This window comes from Peromyscus eremicus, chromosome 8a, assembly GCF_949786415.1.
Source record: "Peromyscus eremicus chromosome 8a, PerEre_H2_v1, whole genome shotgun sequence".
NCBI classification, from domain to species: Eukaryota; Metazoa; Chordata; class Mammalia; order Rodentia; family Cricetidae; genus Peromyscus; species Peromyscus eremicus.
The window spans coordinates 10,772,026-10,791,226 of NC_081423.1; positions in this window are offsets into that span (position 1 = coordinate 10,772,026).

Genomic DNA, 19,201 nt, shown 5'->3' on the forward strand with positions numbered 1-19,201 from the left:
AGAGCCAGGCGGATCTCTGTGAGTTCGAGGCCAGCCTGGGCTACCAAGTGAGTTCCAGGAAAGGCGCAAAACTACACAGAGAAACCCTGCCTCGAAAAACCGGAAAAAAAAATACTGTCCATAAACAATCATGCTATTTCAGGCAGGACATAGGCAGACAATCATTAATGGTATACAAGAATTTCCAAGTTCCCTTCTTGTATAGACCACCAAAATCAGAAAGCCACTATAAAACCTGACAAAGTTTTCATTCAATGCCTTGGTCAGGGAGAAGAGCTTAGAGTGAATTATCAAACTGAAGATCCACATCCTTTTAAAAGGAACCGCTGCCTCTTTTGAGAACACTCAATGTCATCACTGAGAAGTCCAGATTGCCCAATAGACTGGCAAAACCATTTTGGGGGTCAGGTTCCAACAGGTCTCTGTTTCTAAGGGAGTTAAGTCTATGTTGAAGATACAGGGGAGGAGGATATAAAATTGAACTTAGAGTTTCCCACACCACGAGGCATTTTGTGCCATGGTGGCCACATATGTCAAACCAGGACAACTCTCCTGGGAGCCAAGAGGAGTCTTTCAGAATTATCAGGGAAAGATATTCTCTGTCCTCAATCCAGCTTGGGAGACATTGTGTTAGTGACACATGTTCCTTCACCCCTTTCCCCCAACAAGGAAGTGTTCTGTGTGCTAACAGCATAGCTTTTAAAAAAAGTTAAAGTAAAACAAAATTCTGCATTTTTATAAAACTTGATAAAATAGCATATCAAACTGTGCAGTCAGCAGAAGTACACGGTTGTCAAAGATGCCCACATCTCACTTGGCATCTCCGGCACTGTCAGCTTTCTGTGCCTGGTCTGTTTTGGCATCTCCATTTTCTGCAGGATTATTTGCATCCTTACCAGCATCGGCCTTCCCCTTCTTCCCCTTGGGGCCTTCTCTCCCTTCTTTGCAGGGGCTTTTTTAGGCTTGGGCTCTGGCTTTGGAGGAGCAGGTTTACAGACAACCTTGCAGACCTTCTCTGTGGCTCGTCCTTCTCCTTTAGCATCCCCTTCAGCTGAATGCAGAGATGCAGTGGTGTGCCGGTTTGGTATGATGGTGTGTGTGTGTGTGTGTGTGTGTGTGTGTGTGTGTGTGTGTGTGTGTGTGTGTGTTTCTCAATGCTTCTTCACACTGCCTGCTAACTTTTTTTTTTCACAAGGGTATTTTGGCTCTGGGAAGTGATGAGGACATCCCAGGTGTGTCTGGTACCTTAGGTCTTCCCATCCTGGCCTCTGTTAGAATGTTGCTGGCAGTGTGGGCCCAGAGAGGAGGATCTGGATGGGGTCTAGGGATGACAGTGAGAGTGGGTATTTGGGCTGTTGAAGCATAAGACCTGGTCTTTCACTGGTACCTGTGTCAGCGTTCCAGTCAAAAGTCCAGTCCTCTGGATGGCCCTATTTGCCATGCCTCTGAGGAGACAGCATTGCTTGAGTGCGGGCAGGTCCTCCTCCATTCAGCTGGGGAGGCAATAGGGTCATTTTTATCAGCAGAAGACGGTGTATTCTTATGCCTACTGGGGCATCAAGTACTGGTAGCTTATATGTATATAAGCTTATATAGAGCCCGAGAACGATTTGCTAAAAACACAGTTGAAAAAGGGAGGTGGCCCCACACCAGACTCGTCAGCCATCCATGCCTCAGCCTGAGTCAGTTTGTCAGATTTCATGGCTCCTGACAACTCTGTGGGGCACTGGAGGGCATGACACAAAGCAACAGAGACTTAGGAAGACCAAGAAGTCGTCTCAGGAAGTAATGGAGTGCCTTTGAATTCAGCCAGTGCAACAGTTAACAGTTACTGAGCACTTACTGTATGCCAAGAGCCATGCAGAGCATTTCAGATCTATCCATTTTTATACTTTTTTGGGATAAAAAAGTTGTATCTTCTGTTAACATCTAGAGTATATTTAGCTGTCCTTTAACTATGAGTATAGCAACAGGCTACAGTATTTATTCACAAGGATGTGACTTTGTGACCCTGGACATCCCAGACACTGAACGAAGCGAGAGGATCTATTTTCTTCACTTTTGCTATCACAAGAGATGGATGCAGCAACGGCTTTTCTGTTATTGTTGCTTTATGAGCCATGTTGGCATAACCACTGAAGGAGGACATCTGGCTTGTGGCCAGAGAGGCAGTGTGAGTAACATTTCCAGGATTTTGCTGGTGGAAATTTCCACAGATGTGTCTTCAGGGGAGGAGGTCAATTTATTGGACTCATATGGAAGTCTGGAAACGGTTCTGATTAATGTGTCGGTCTGGTTTCTTTTTCTTCTGTGGTGTTGGGATGGAACCCAGGGCCCTTTCACATGTCAGGAGCTTTACATCCCAGCTCAAAATGTACCACTTTAAAGTGCACAATTCAATGGCGTTTGTCTTTATCATTTATCATCAGCATTTATTTAGTTTGTTAAGGCAGAATCTCAGGAAGTCCCAGCCTTAAACTCACTTTGGGTCTGAAATTCCTGACCCTCTTGCCTTCACGTTATAAGAGCTGGGATTATAGGCATGTATCACCAGGCCTGGCCTCAGTGAACATTTTTAGTACATTCACAAAGTTGTATATAATCTGATTCTAGAACATTTTCATCACCTCAAAGAAGACTTTTTAGCACAAACTCTCTATTCCAACCCCTGGCACTGGACATCACTAGTCTACTTGGTTTTTTTTTTAGAGGCAGGGTCACACTGTTTTACCTTGGCTATCCTGGATCTCGCTCTGTAGACCAGGCTAGCCTTGAACTCACAGAGATCCACCTGCCTCTGCCTCTCAAGTGCTGGGATTAAAGGTGTGTGCCACCACCAACCAACTACCAGTCTACTTAAAACAGAATTATTATTGTAAATGTGTGCATACACAGCTGGGGTGGGGGCAGTGGAGGTGGAGGTCAAAGGACAACTTTGTGGAGCTGGTCCTGGGGCTGGAGCTCCAGGTTGTCAGGCTTGTGTAGAGAGCGCTTTTACCTTGGCTAAAGAGCCTCAAGCCAGTGGGATAACGCAGCAGGTACCAACGCTCACCTCCAAGTCTGGAGACATGAATCCGACCCCTGGAACCCACAGGGAGGAAGAGAACTGATTCTCGTGAGTTGTCCTCTGGCCTCCTCATGGGTGCCATGGCGTGCACATGTGCACATACACTAAATTTAAAAAAATGAAGAGTCTCAGCGCATCATGGTGGCGCACGCCTTTAGTCCCTGTACTTGGGAGTCAGGGGCAGGTGGATCTCTGTGAGTTCGAGGCCAGCCTGGTCTACAGAGCAAAGTTCCAGGACAGTCAAGGCTACACAGAGAAACCCTGACTCAAAAATCAACCAACCAACCAAACAACCAAAATGAAGAGTCCCACACATACTAAGTGCTTCCTGTGGATATGCAGATAAATAACTGACACTTTTGTCCTGCCTTTTGCATCTCCTGCTTTTGGGTTTATTGCTATATAGTACAGTGACTTGAACACTTCAAATAATGCCGAGCAGAAGCAGGGCCCGCTGTCATTCTTGTCTGCTCCTGACGTTGAAGAGGCTGCCTCGTTTCACATACACCACTGTGCTAGGTTTGCTCAGTACTCTAAACACCATTTATGGACACATTTGTGGTCTGAGGGTTTTGGATCTCCTGGACTGGGAATTACAAGTGGTTGTGACAGGGGTGCTGGGAACCAAACTCAGGTCCCTGGAGAGCAGCTAGTGCTCTTAGTGACTGCGTCATCATACCTGCCCTCTTCCTAGGTACTTAAAAACGGATTAAGGAAATCCACATTCTTTGTTACTTGAAATTATTACCAATGGTTGTCAATTTGTAGAAAATTTCTGCATCTGCGCACTGAGATCAAGTGTGGTATTACAGTTAATTATACTAGCTGATTGCCCTCCCACCTTCAAGGTGCTGTGGACTGAACATGTGTACAGCCAGCTCGCTTTCAGCTCCACATTAGTAAACTCTCTGATATGATAACAGCCGTGTATTTCTGGCACATCCCAGGTGGGCATGAGAGGGATTATAGGCTAATAATTATAATTATAAGCAGTCTCACAGCTCTGGGAACACAGGCAGGCCACAGAGAGGCCCGAACAGGCAGAGCAGTCTTAGAGAGGAGGCTGGTGTGCTGAGATGAACATGGGAGATGGTTGTAGCCTACGCCTCTGAGACACAGAACCAAGGTCTGTAGGACTGGTCAAGGAGCAACTGGAGAACTATGAACCATCCTATTCCTGGAGCTTGCAGAGGGTTGGGAAATGTTTGACTTTGCCCAACTGGAGTAGAAAATCCCCTTTGAACACGTATAGCATTCAGGAGAAACTTCAAAAGGTCAATCCTAGCAGCCAGGCTGTTTCTAGAGTAAAGTCTACTGAAGACCTTAAGAACGTACTTCAAAAGAGTCAACTCTATCTGCACATAACCTGCCTCCTGACAAACCCATCTAATGCTCTTAAAAATTAACATGAAGTCTAACATTCAACAAAGTAGACTTTGTAATAAGATGTTTTGGTCAACAGAACAAGCAGTAAGATGTAATCCATAATCAGGAGCAAAACCAGCCCATGGACACAGATGACAGAGGCAGCGTCACTGAGGACAAGGACTTTAACACACCGGTTGGAGGTGTTCGAAGATGTAAAAGAAATCACTCACACTTGAGGAGAAAAGTAGAGGATATTTAAAAAATAACCAAGCCAGGTGTGGTGGTGCATGCCTATAATTCCAGCCTCAGGAAAAGAGACAGGGGATCATTGTAAGGAAGAGATCAGCTTGGTCTACACAGAGCGTCCTAGGCCAGCCAGGACTACACCATAGGTGAGCTCTAGTCCCCAAACAGCAACAAAAAAGGAAACCCAAGCAGGTGAAGGTGCTGCCACCAAACTCAACAACCTGAATTAGATCCCGGAACCCACACGGTAGAAGGGGAGAAGCGACTTCTGCAAGTTGTCTCTGATCTCCACACATGCATCATGACACCAGAGTGCCTGTGCACTCCCATACAAAAAAATAAGTAACTAAATGTAAAAACCCAAATGCCTTCTAGAGCTACAACACTCAATAAGCAAAATGACTCACCAGATAGGGTTAGTAGCTGATGGGAACCATGGAGTAGATCAGCAAACTGGAAAACTGTAACAGATAGCTTCATTGTAGAGACAAGAAAGTCATATCCTCTCTGACTCGAGGGACATAGCAGAACACATGTGTAACCAGATCAGAGTCTGAGAACAGAGGCCAGGTGTGCCGTGCACACCTGCAGTTCCAGCACTCAGGAGGCCGAGGCAGGAGGATGGCGGCTTTGAGACCTGCTTGAGCTACATACTCAGAACCAAAAGGATTGCAATAGAAAAACGCCTGAAGGGGAAGGCAAGGCCATTGAAGGGACCAAAACCCCCAAATGTTTCCAAATTTGGTGAGGGCGCTAAACTTACAGATCCAAGACTCTCAACGAGCCCGAAACAGGAGCAAGTGGGAAAAGCACGCCAAGCCTGTCCAAGCTGGCCTGCAGAACGGCTCCGGCAAAGAGGAGTGGCAGGGACAAGAAGAGCTCTTCTGCCATCTCCAAGGTGGTGATCAAGAATGCAACATCACCAGTCACATGTCCATCCACGAGGTGGCTTCAAGAAGCACGACCCTCAGAGAAATCTGGAAATTTGCCATGAAGGACATGGGACTCCAGACGAGCACATTAAGAAGGAATGTTCCATATCATATGCATGTATGTTTGTCCAGAAAATGTAATGAGAGTGAGGATTCTCCAAACAAGCTCTGTAATCTGGTTACCTATGACCCAGTTACCACGTGCAAAAGCCAGCAGTCAACGTGGATGAGAACTAACTGCTGAGTGTCAAGCCAAGTTACACGACGGCCCTGCAGATGGGAGAGAAATACAGAACCAAACTGCTGAAAGCAGGTGGCAAAGAAAAAAGCTTTAAACGTTTCAGAGGGGTAAAAGATTCTTGGCAGAAAAGAGGAACACAGATCATCCATGACTTCAGGTCTACTTAGAAACAAGTCAGGAAACACCAAACAACGTCTGTAAAGACAAAAACCCAAACTAGGGCTGGAGAGATGGCTCAGAGGTTAAGAGCACCGACTGCTCTTCCAGAGGTCCCGAGTTCAATTCCCAGCACCCATATGGTGGCTCACAACCATCTGTAATGAGATCTGGCGCCCTCTTCTGTATACATAATAAATAAATAAATCTTTAAAAAAAAAAAAAAAAACCCAAACTATCCGTCTTGAGTCCTGTATCAAGTGGCAAAATCCTTCCAAGAAAAAAAATTTAAAAAAACACCTTTCAAAAGCTGAGAGAACTTGTTCCCTGTAGGCCATGCTATAAGGCGGTACCAGGAGTGTTCTTCAGATAGAGAGAGATGATTCCAGAGAAACTTGAGTCCACATGTAGGAATGAAGGCCCGAAAAAGAGAACTGTAAAATGATTCCTCAAAAAAAGCCATGAAAGTAGAAGGGGACCACTGGGAAGGTGAAGAGAATCCAAGGAAGAGGGAGGGGTCAAGAGAGAGGAGTGATCATGTGCGTACGTGCGTGCGTGCGTGCGTGCGTGCGTGTGAAAATGTCACAGCGAAAGCCATTTGTGTGACTAATGTATGCTAATAGAAATCCTTTCTCATTAAAACTTTAAAGCCAGGCATGGTGGCTCACACTTGTAACTCCAGCACTTGCAAAGCTGAAGCAGAAGATTGCCATGAGTTCGAGGCCAATCTGGAAGATAGAGTGAGACCTCGTATCAAAAACCGAAACCAAAACTACCCCACACAGAACATCCCCACAAGTTTTCTTAAAATGCCCTTAGGGTTGTAGCTCTGTGGCAGAGTGCTTGCTTTATATATGTGTGTGTGTGTGTGTGTGTGTGTGTGTGTGTGTGTGTGTGTGTGTGTGTGTGTTTTATATATAAAATAACTACCTAGCTGGGCATGGTGACACACACCTGCCTTTAATCCCAGCACTTGGGAGGCAGAGGCAAGCAGATACTAGAGTTCCGGGCCAGCCTGGTCTACATAATGAGTTGTAGGGCAGCCAAGGCTACATAACATAGTTTTTCCTTGAAAAAACAAAACAAAAAGACAACTGCTTCAAGCATTGTCTGGTCTGTAGCAGGGGGAAGTGAAAATAGAACAGCTTCAGCATTAGGAAAAGAAAGACACAGGCCTGCGCTTCCTTGACTGCCTTGGAAGTTGACACGGGCACTTTCTGACCTGCCTCAGGGGCACAGGTGGTGTGTGTGGGTCTCAGGCCTTTCTTCCACCCTCCCTCCCTGTCCGCACCTGGAACCCCGGCTGGAGTCTGCAGTTATCTCTGATGAAAGCTGAACTTTGGACTTCGGACCCTAACTTTTCCTTCCTGGGCAAAGAGAATGCAACAAGACCCGAGGAACTTGGCTCCCAGACCCCATGGCTCACGCCTCTGACTGAACTGAGGCTACTGGACAGGGAAGAAAAGCATGTGCCTTGTTGAGTCGCTGTTTCTTAGAGCATTCCTCTAACCCTGTTCTGACTAATATGGTCAATGATTTGAAAGAATCAGCTAGTCAGTAAACCTGAGAAGATGACTTATAAAAAGGAAGAGAAAACATTAATAAACACTGTGACTATTTAAGAAGGGGAAGGAGGAGCTTGTTCTGAACAGCCCTGCATCGGTGAATGAGAATCTGAGCACAGATGCCTTGCATAGGAAGCGTCAGTAAGACCAGTGGGCCCCTGAGACTAGGGTCAGAAGAAGGGGGCTCATAAGTGGTCAGAGGTGAGTTCAGGCCAAGGCAAGTGAACCTGGGTTTTCTCCAGCTAGTATCAAAGATTTCAGATACATTGTTGGTGCCGACAGTGGCAAGACATGGGCACGTATGACCCCAAGTGGTTTTGTTTTATCTATGGTGTGCTGGGAAACTATGAAGAGAAACAGAGCAGGGGTTCACCGGGGTAATCCTGGTTATGAGTCAAGATGGCCACAATCAGATGAAGGTGGACGTTGCGTAGTGCCTCAGAGATGACAGGAGAGATTGTGAGTATCATGAGAGACTGTGGAAACCTTTGGTCAAAGCCTCTCTCACTTAGAAAAAGATGAGTACATTTGCAGGGGAAATCGCTGACAGGAGCTGTGGAAAAAAAGCAGTATTTGTACATGCATGTTCACAGTAGCGTGTTCACAATATGCAAAAGTGGGGATACTCCAAATGTTTGCCAGTGAGGGTGTACACACTTGGACATAACTTAGCCTTCAAAGGGAATGCACTTCTGCTTTCTTCTCAGTACTGAGGTGGGAGGGTCACTTGCATTCAGGAATTTGAGACTAGTTTGGGTAACAATAAGGAGCTCCTGTCAAGACCAAATCAAAACCACTGAAACAAAAAACATGCAACAAGACAGATATACTGGAGACATTATGCTGAGTGGACTAATCCAGATGTAAACCATTATTGTGTTATTTACTTGTAAGAGTTTTCTAGAATGGTCAAATTTGTGTATAAATGAACACAGACCAGGCTGGGGAGGTGGCTCAAAGGATAAAGTGTCCTCTCTGAAAGATTGACCAGTGTTGAGATCCCCGGAATCCTTGTAAAAGCCAGGTGGTGTGGTGGTCCTCCGTGATCCAGAACTCAGGAGGCAGAGGCAGGAGATGCTCCTAGTTATGTTATCTAAACTCTGCCAAGTCAAGATCTGTGAGAGACCCCACCTCAATAAGCAAAGTGGAGAGTAATTGAGGAAGACACCGTACATCAACTTTAGACTTTCACATGCATGCACACTCATGTGAACACACACACACGTGCAACACACACAAGAGTTAGAAAGGGGCTGGAGAGATGGCTCAGCGTTAAGAGCAGCAACTACTCCTGCAGAGGAGCCAAGTTCAGTTCCCAGCACCCATGTCAGGTGGTTGTAAACCTGTAGTCCAGCTCCAGGGAATTCAAACCATTTGGCCTCCATAGGCACTGCACTCCCATGCACATGCCTTACAGACACACAAACACACACATAATTAAAATTATATATATATATATATGCACATATATATATATTTTAAGAGAGAAAACAGAGCAGATGTTAGTTACCAGGGACTCAAGGACGTTCAGGTTTCATGGGGGAGAACCTGTGTTTGAGAGATGAGGAGGCTTGTAGATGCATGGTAGTGGTAGTTGTGCAACAATGTGGCTATATTCGGTGCCACAGAGCTGTATACTTAATGATTGCTAAGATGGTAAACTTTATGTTGTGTGTATCTTACCAGAGTAACTGGTTTTTCTTTTTAGGGATTTTGAGTTCTCAGCATCATCAGGCCTCCATGCTGCTAGAAACAGAACACTGGCCATGACATTCTAAAGCATCTAGGCTGCTGCCTTCTGTCCTTGGCCTATCCGGGTGCTTAAATAATAGGAGAAAAATGATGCAGAGATAGGACCTGATAGGAAGGGCAGGCGTAAAGCCAGGCCTGGTGGTGTGTCCCTATAATCCCCAAATGCAGGAGGCTGGAGCCAGTGGTGTGTCCCTATAATCCCCGAATGCAGGAGGCTGGAGCCAGAGGATTACAAGTATGAGACCGTCTATTCAAAAAGAGTAAGAAAGAAGTCCCTAGAACTGACTAACTCTACCTTGTCACCAGAGAGGCTGTGGCCATTTCCTCATGGAGCCAGGGAGTGGTGTCTGTTCTGTTGACCATGTTAGCCAGGCTTTCTGACCAAGCCTGCTCTTGGAGTTTCTATGGGAGTGCATCCACTTGGAACCAGGCTGAGAGCCGGGCTGCGGACAAAGTCACCTCCCACTGCCCACCTTGCAGAACCTGCCACTGGTTGCTGCCTACCTTGACAACTTACCTAGAGAATTACCTGAGTCTCAGAAATGCACCAGGAATTCACTTTGCAGCATAGCACATTCCAGATCCCTGCTGTCGGGTGCCGCACCCAGATTCCAGGGGAGAACCTCAGCAGCCCTGGCTCCTCCTGCAGGCCTTCCCCAGACTCTCAGGTGTATCTGCCCCGTGACTTTGGACCAGGTGCCGGCAGCCAGGGATGAGGCTGGCTCCTGTATTTCTGAGTGACATCTCTTGTTCTGGGCGGGAGGTAGATTTCTCCTCCATCTTAAGCACACTCCGGCTGTCCTGGTTCTATTTTGGAAGTAGATACAACCTGGTGAGTCTTACTGTGTCAAGGACTCTCCGGGCACTTACGCTCCGCCATCAATCTTCCGAATGTTTCCGTTCGACCTCTAAGCCTCCTCTCAACCTGCCTTTCCTGTGGCATTTCCAGATGTTTCCTCTTGTGCCCTGTGCTGTGGCTTCACTAGCCTGCTCATCCCCCACAGCACAGCCTACATTCTTGCCTGGGATGTTTGTCCTTGTGGCTCCTGGCCACCAATCTTGTGGTATAAGAGTTATTCAGAGAAACAGAACTAGTAGAGTAAGTAGATATACAGACAGATAGATCTGTGCCTACCCATCCACACAAGTCTATCTGTCTGTCTATCTATCTATCTATCTATCTATCTATCTATCTATCTATCTATCAATGTATTATATGTATGTATATGTATGTATCTATGTATGTTTTGCATGTATGTATGTATGTATGTATGTATGTATGTATCTATCTATCTATCTATATCTATCATCCATCTTCTACCAACCAATTTCTAGAAACTTACTATCTGTCATCATGTCTTTTATCATCTATTTATCTATCATCAAATATCAGTTCATTTAAGGAATTGCCTCTCATGATTGTGGGGGTTGGAGCTCTAAGGACAGTTGATACTGATACAGTCTGGAGGTAGAATATCTTCTTCCTCAGGGACCCAGTCTTTTCTCTTGAGACTTCCAACTGATCAGCTGAGGCCCACCTACATTATGGAAAATGATCTACTTTATTCAAAGTCTACCAATTTAAATGTTAATCACATTTAAAAACAACAACAACAACTCTCCCCTCCCCCCAAACGAAAACAAAACCAAAACTCCCGTAGAGGCTTCTAGACCGGTGTTAGACTAAACAACCTGACCTAGCAGACATATGAAATTAACCATCACACCATCCTGCAGGGTTTACCGCCAGTGTGCTGGGCTCCCACTGGGCAGGCCGTAGTCAGGTATTTGCCACACACCAGGTACTGCATTCCATCTCTCTTTGGTTGAGTTGATCGAATCCCCACAACAGCCTGATGCAGGTTCTGCTGTCGATCTCAGTTTACAGAGAAGGGAATTAAGGCTCAGGGAGGTTAAGTTACTAGACCAAGATTGCAGAGCCAGCTGAGGAACTGAGTCTGAGGTCAAGGGCAGTGCGTGAGCGGCCTCCTCCAGAGTCCACAGAGAACACCTCTCTAACCCAAAGGTCCAGCACTGTTTAACTTGCAGGCCTTTAAGGCAGTTTTCCATTGTCTGCCCGTGTCCCTTTTCTACTCGTTGGAAACAATAGTACGTTTGTTGAATGCGAATAGAGCCCCAGATCGCATGTGGCCTGGCATCTTTGACATCTCTCGTCTTCGTCCCAACTTCAGTCACCAGGCATTCGTGCTGAGTCCCTGGCCCTGGCTGTGACCACAGGGTCCTGAGTCCCTCTAGCCTCAGCTGATAAGGAATTGCAAGGAAGCCTGGCTCTGGGTTGAGAAGTCAAATGAGGTTAGCCCCAGGAGGGCACTGTGGCCTGGCTGCAGCCGAGGCCATTAGTGCAGTCCCCGCCCTCCTGCCCGCCCGCTGGGGATAACTAAGTTGCTCAGGAATGCGGCTTGAGCCCTGTCTTAGCAACCCTGCCCTGCGCCTCCCCTTGAGCTTTCTGTCTCCAGCCTCTCTGACCCTCACAAACCATTTCTTGCATACTGGTTGCTCCCAGAGCCAGCATGCTGGCCCTGCTTCTCAGCCTTGGCCCCAGGGGATGGAAGCTGCTTTCTCTCGGCCGGCCCCACCAAGGTCTGGCCTGAGGGACAGAGCAACCCTGTGGGTTTAAGTCAGCCTCTTCCTTGAAGTGAGTTGGATAGTGTTTCCCACAAAAGATGTGCCCATCTTCTAACTCTTGGTACCTGTTTGCATGATCTTATTTGGAAAAGATGTTTGGGCATATGATAAACCCAAGGCTCTAATGACAATTCATTCTCTCCCTTCTCTACCCTCTCTCCCCCAAGTTTGGTCTGAAACCTCAGTTCCTCAGCTTGCTGTACAAGCTCATGTAGCCCAGGCTGTTCTCAGATTTGCTAGGTAGCTGAGGATGACCTTCAACTTCTGACCTTCTTGCCCATGATTACAGCATGCCTGGTTTCACGTTGTGCTGGAGATTGAACCCAGGGCTTTGTGCATGAGAGGCAAGCGCTACTAACTCAGCCGCCCCTCCCCCCACTCCAGGCACAGGAGCGCTTTTTTATTATTTGTGGTTTTGGGGGACAGAACTCACTAAGCAGCCCTGGCTGAGCTAGAATTCCCAGTGATCCACCCACCTCTGCCTCCTGAGTGCCGGGATTAAAAGCGTTCACCACCATACCATGCCCACAGGTATCCTTTTAAAAGTGAGGTGTGGGAGGCCATTCGTGAACAGGTAGATATGAAAGTTAGACTGCCTTAAGTAAGAAATACTGAGAGCGGGGAAGTGGTGGCACACACCTTTAATCTCAGCACTCAGGAGGCAGAGGCAATCAGATCTCTAAGTTTGAGGCCAACCTGATCTACAAAGTGAGTTCCAGGACAGACTCTAAAGCTACACAGAGAAACTCTGTCTCGAAAAAACAATCAAACAAAAATACTGAGATGGGCTAGAGGCTGGAGGGGCAAGGAAGTGTCCTGTAGAGCCTGCAGAGGGAGTCCTTATTAGAACAAGGAGTTTTCCCCTGGAGTCTGCTAATACGTTGGCTTTAGACATCTGGCTGCAGAGCTGTGGGTAAAGATGTGTCTTTTGTTGTAAGCTGCCCACTCGTGTTGATCTGTTAGCTGTCCTAATGTATTAATACCCCTCACCACGGGCCTGGGGTTGAGAAAAGCAAGACCTGCTCAGTGCTGCCTGGCCTTGTCCTGCCCTGCCCAGTGAAACAGTTTGGGCTAGCATGTTGCTTAGCTGTGTGTAGCACTTGTGTGTACCAGGTACTCAATGAAAAAATGAGACTTGAATTGGAAGAGGCAAAGTAAATAGAGCACAGCTGTAGTGGAGGTGGTCTTCTAGAATTCTCTGAGTTCAAATTCTAGGATTTGCCGGCCAAATTCTGGTTTCCTTGAAGAGTAGTGGAAGATGGAAGAGACTTATAGACATAGAATAAATGACCATAAATGGTGGCTGCCGCTCTCAGAGCAGAGAAAAACATGGGCCTAGGGGACTGTTTCTGGGCCTGGGTCTATCACAACATGGCTGTGCCCTTCAGGGAGTCACAAGTCCTGTTACCTGCATGTGTCTCTCCACTTCAGGGCCTTCGACTGTCCTGCTCTCCCGTCACAAGCCTGTCGTCAGGAAGGAGATTAGATACCAATCTCTTGCAAACATCATGCAGTTATTATATGTGTCCCAGGGTGTTTGGACCCTGGAATCTTTGAAAGTGCTTTTGTGTAATCTGAGTCAGGGAAGAGGCAAGGGGAAGGTCTCGGATTTTCAGTATTACCTAGATTTGAATTATGCTTATTGAAGAAACTTGGCACTAGGGCTAGAGAGATGGTTCAGTGGTTAGAGCACATGCTGCTCTTTCAGAGGACCTGGTTCGACTCCCATTACGCATGTGGTGGCTTACAACCATCTGTAACTCCAATTCTAGGGGATCCAGTGGCCTCTTCTGACCTCCATAGGCACACGTGGTGTACATACATATATGCAGGCAAACATCCATACACATAAATAAATCTGAAAATAAAAACTTGGCTCCAGAATGAAGTGATTGAAACTGTGAACACATATTCTGTGTATCAGCCCACAACTTAAAACTTTTTCTTAAAGATTTGTCTTTATTATTTTTTATTATATTTATATATATATATATATATATGCCTTAGTTAGAGTTTTTATTGCTGTGAAGAGACACCATGACAACAGCAACTTTTATAAGGAAAATATTTAATTGAGTGGCCTCTCTTACAGTTCGGAGGTTTAGTCCATTATTATTATGGTGGACAGATGTGGTACTAGAGCTGAGAATACTACATCTTGCAGGCAACAGAAAGTCAACAGAGACACTGGGTGGTATCTTGAGCATAGGAAACCTCAAAGTCCTCCTCCACAGTGACACACTTCCTCCAACAAGGCCATACCCACTCCAACAAAGCCACACCTCCTAATAGTGCCACTCCCTATGAGATTATGGGGGCCAATTACATTCAAACTATCACTGTGTATATTCTGCATGTGGGTCTGTGAACATGAGTACTGGTGTCTGTGGAGGCCAGAAATGTCAGCTTTCCTGGAGCTAAATTTATAGACAGTTGTGATCTGCTGGTGTGGGTACTGGGAGTCAAACCCAAGCCCTCTGGAAGAGTGAGCTCTTCCAGAGAACCATTTCTCCAGGCCCGTCAGCCCACAATTCTGCAACTGGATTCTCCATTCATAGCCTTCTGTCCCTCACACTGTGATCACCAACTGACTCCTTACAGCAGCTGTAGGGAGACACCCTTGTCCAGGAGCCAGGTCACCTTGTCACCGGCCCTTTCCGTCACCTGTGTGGATACATCTGACCACTGAGCTGCATTTGAGCTGCATATTATGTTTTTAGGGAGGAGAATGTGACCAGCCACTGCCTTGCAGCTGCTCAGAGGCTTAGGGGAACCACATGCACCCCAATCTTAAACTGCTTTATGGTGAATGCAGGTCAGCTCCGGGCTGCTGGATACAGAAGAGGGTTAGGTTCTTCACACTGGACACGAGAATGAAAGCTTCACACAGCAGCTTTTCTGGGGCCATTCCCATGAATCTCAAGAACCTGATATTCCTGTTCCCCCAAATTCCTGGTTTCAGAGGTATAAAGGGGGCAATTATATAAGGTGAGGGGTGAAGTGGGGAGAGGCATAAAAAAGAAAGATGAGAGGAAATGGAAACTTTAAAATAGTTTCTCTTGCATAATGGGGAAGAATTTGGAATGACTTTGTTCTGACCTTTGAGTCTGAGCTTACCTACCCCTTGGCTGCCCACAACACACCTTTCGGTTACATGCTCCAGCCACGCCACGGTGTGTCCATGCTCTGTCCTCTACTTGCTCTTCTTTGCATTCCCCGCCCCCACCTTTCCTCTTGACCTGTCTCTGTGGAAGACGCCCTTCTAAGTCTCCGTGGGCCACCCTCCTGTTCTTTTCCCACCCTACTGGCTTCCTTTCTCACAGCTGGCTTGTTATGGCTGTGGAGGAGCCTTCACCTTACAGGGATGCAGGTGGTTGTTTCACACCTGAATATTCTGGGTCTATGATTTTTCTTCTTCTTCTTAACTGGAAAAGCACAAACAGAAATACTCTACCGTAATGTTGCGTTCTTAGGGCTGTAATAGTACAAAGTACCACTGTCTGGGTGGCTCCCAAGGGAAACCGATTTTTCGAAATTTTGGATCTTGGAAGTCTGAGACTAGCTTTTAAACCGCCATCTTTCCCCTGTGTCTTCACATCTTCCCTATACCTATCTGTGACCAAATTTCTTCTTCTGAAGCCTGTCCTTTGGGATTAGGACCTACTCTAATGACCTCACCTCTTCAAGGACCCTCGGTGCTGAGATCCAGATGAACTTGGAGGTAATACAATCCAGGCCATCACAACACTGTAATGATCAAGTGGATGGCTGAGTGGTGTTAAGTGTGCTTATTCACATTGTTGTGTATAACCATCATCCATCTCTGAAGCCGGGCCACACTGGCGCCATGGAGGAGTACCTGTGAGCCTTGTCCATGGTGAACTGTGGGTGACTGGGTTGGACCCTTCATTATGGGTGTCATTGTAGTGGAGTCTTCAGGTCTGTCAAGGACTTTCACAATGCCTCTGTTGGAATTTGACACTGGTTCAGTAGTAGTATCAGTGCTGTGAGGATTGGCGCACCCCAGATTGGTGGTAGCTTCACAGTGTCAAGGACCCTGTTTTCCATCAGTGACTGCAGCCTAGTATGGCTGCAAGGCAAGGAAGACCCCTGGAACTCCATCACCAGAGGAGCCCTGACCTGCACCGTGCTGGCTGCATGCAGTGACCTGCCGGCAATGGACGGGCCCCACAATGAAGGGAGCACCCTGCTGGTCCTCATCGAGGGTGTCAGCACCCTTCTCACCTGTTATTCTGTCCAGCTGGTCTGCAACACACCCGAGTTCCTAGAGGGCATCAAGGGGGAGCCTGGCCCCAGGTTGCCCCAGCTACCAGCTAAGGAAGCCACTGCCTGCCTCTGCTGCAGGGTGAGTTGCTCCTCCTCAGTTCCCTCCCGGACAGTCTACCTCCAAGAGAGGACCGGCTCCTACATAGCCCTGACACCCTCCAGAGAGGGCCTCTACTCTACCTCCTTGTTCTGTGGTAGGGTAGGGCACTCAGAGGCCTCATCACATGGGTCCACATTTTAGTCTCTCAGGGTACCACAGCTTCACAAATATAACAAGCTTTCACCCCAGAGCCTTCCTGTGACACTCTAATGAGTATATAAAGCCAGTTTTGAAGTATCAAAAACAAAACAAAAACTGAAACTGTACACGTTAAGTAACTCTCTGTCTCCTCCCCAGCCCTTGGCAACCACCGTTCTGTTGTCTGTCTCTGAATCTGGCTGTTCTATATATCTCACATAAGAGGAGTCATAAAGTGCACGCACACACTCACGCACACACTCACGCACACTCATTCTTTTGCTTAGCATAGTGTCTTTAAGGTTCATCAGTGTAGTAGTGTCAGAATTTCTCTGACTCATAGTCTGTTGTAAGCAGGGAAACAATTGAATCTTTTTTTTTTTGAGACAGGGTTTCTTTGTTTAGACTTGGCTGTCCTGGAGCTAGCTTTGTAGACCAAGATAGTTTCAAACTCACAGAGATCCCCCTGCCTCTGCCTCTGAGTGCTGGGATTAAAGGTGGGTGTCACCACTGCCCGGCTCAGTTCAGTCCTTTAAGTCTATTTTTACTTTACTGACTCAGCACGTTGCTTTGAATATAGTGTGTAGGGCCAACATCCATTTAATTAAATTTGGTGAATTAACCTGCATGGGGGCAGAGGGGTGGTGGATGGGTCCTGAAAAAACTGTAGGTATCAGGTACCACTCCAAGGACCAAGACTTTCTTTAATGAAAGTTCAAAACAAAATCTGGTAGTTTCTAAAGTGTCACAGACATAGCTTAAAAGCAGAGCTCTTGTGTTTAATTAGAGAGTTAATGCCCAAAGAGCACCAGGGGAACCAGAAAGATACATGGCTCTTCCAAACCCTGCTTACCTGAATTGGGCTGAGCAGAAAGCTCTGAACAGCTTTCTGGTACAGGAAGGCATTGACTCGGCCCTCATCTCTCCTTCCAAGACACCATGGGCTGGACCAGAGGAAGCTTGGGTCAAGTGAGCAGTCCCTGCAGAGAGAGGTGGTATGGCACAGAAGGCATTGGTTTTCCTTAGTCCTTGGAGAAAGCAGAACTAATCTTGAACTTGCAGCTGAGAAAGTCTATAGGAGCCTCTTGGCTTCTTTTTTGGTTATAGTTGCTTTTCTCCAGATGGGAAAATGGGCGCCCTATGCCAAAAAAGGACAAAGTGTTCAAAGAAAGAAAGATGGGAGGTAGCCCCCAGGTACCCTGCATCCGGCTTCTGGGTTGGTTCTGTGCTTACCACTGGGCATGTATGTGTCGGGGGCTCTGGGAACACACTTCACACATGATCACGAAGAGCCAGTGCAGGAGGGTCTGTGAAGCTCTTCAGTCCCCACCTCCAGCCATCTGCTCGACTCCTCCCTGGTATACACTCCATTTGAGGACAACAGAACTCTTTTCAGAGTGCTGCACAGTGCTGAAGTATAACACCTCTGTGCGAGTCTGTAGTGTGGATACCCAGTGACTCACTCCACAGATGTATCTCTCTCTCAGCAACACTGTAGATTGCTAGAGAAGACACATGTCAACCCATTGCTGTGACCAAGTGGAACCGATGGAAATCAAGGCCTGACGACCAGCTGGCTGCTCCCAGGTTAGTTGTCTTACAGCTGTGGTTGTGAATATACAGATGCTGTCTCAAATGACATGATTGTTCCCAGAAAACTATAAGCTTATGGCCATCAAGAGCCCAAGAGCAATAAATGGGTGCAAAGAATTCTCAGCTAGTCAAGAAAGCGGCTTGGAAACCCCTTGGAGTCCCGGGCCTCTGCTGCTCGTTTTTTACAGAAAGACTGGCCTCACTACACTGCTCAATAGTGGTCTTGAAAAAAAATGTACGTGTGTACACATGTGTGTGCAGGGGCACTCACGTGTAGAGGCTGGAGGAGGATATCAGATACCTTCCTCTATTGCTCTGCGTCTTATTTTTGAGACTGAACCGAAGGCTTACTGTTTTGCAGGGATCTGCCTGTCTCTGTTCCCTAGTGTTGATGTTACAGCATGCATGGCCACGCCCTGCTTTTATGTGCGTGCTGGGTACTCAAGCTCCGTTCCTCACTCTTGCACAGCAAGTGCTCTTACCCACCGAGCCACCTCCCTGTCTATGGCTTCTTGTTGTTGTTGTTGAAGTGATTTTGAGATGAGGTCTTGTTATGTAGCCCAGGCTGATCTGGATTCTGTTTGCCTAGCCTCCCTAGTGCTGGTGCTGGGGTTCTAGGCATGCACCCCCATGTCTGGCAAAGCTGGATTTCAATCATGACTTGTGTAAGATTCCTCTCAGGGAGCACTGGAGCATAATGAATGCATTGGAACAGCAGAGCTCTCCAGAGAACCAAAATGGTTGTGTGCAGCCTGCAGCCAGCAACTTAAATTGTCTCAGATGTCGCTTATTATAGATGTCATTGTGTACTTTCTCTTGGAGTTATTCTGTGTTCAAAATGTTTGTTGGCATTGGCTCATTTTTTTTTTTTCTGGCTTGTGAACATATATTTGAGTTAATGATTATGATTATATAATTAATAGTATATATATATAGTTAATGTTAATGATTATTTTATACCACCATGTGCCCAATGTAGATATGCATCTTAATAACAAATCTTCAGGCTTCTACCACGGTAGATACCAATGGTATTCAGATTCATCATAGCAGACACATCAGCCTCCAAAATAAGGATTGAAGTGGTTCCAAAGAGTTGGTTTGCATACC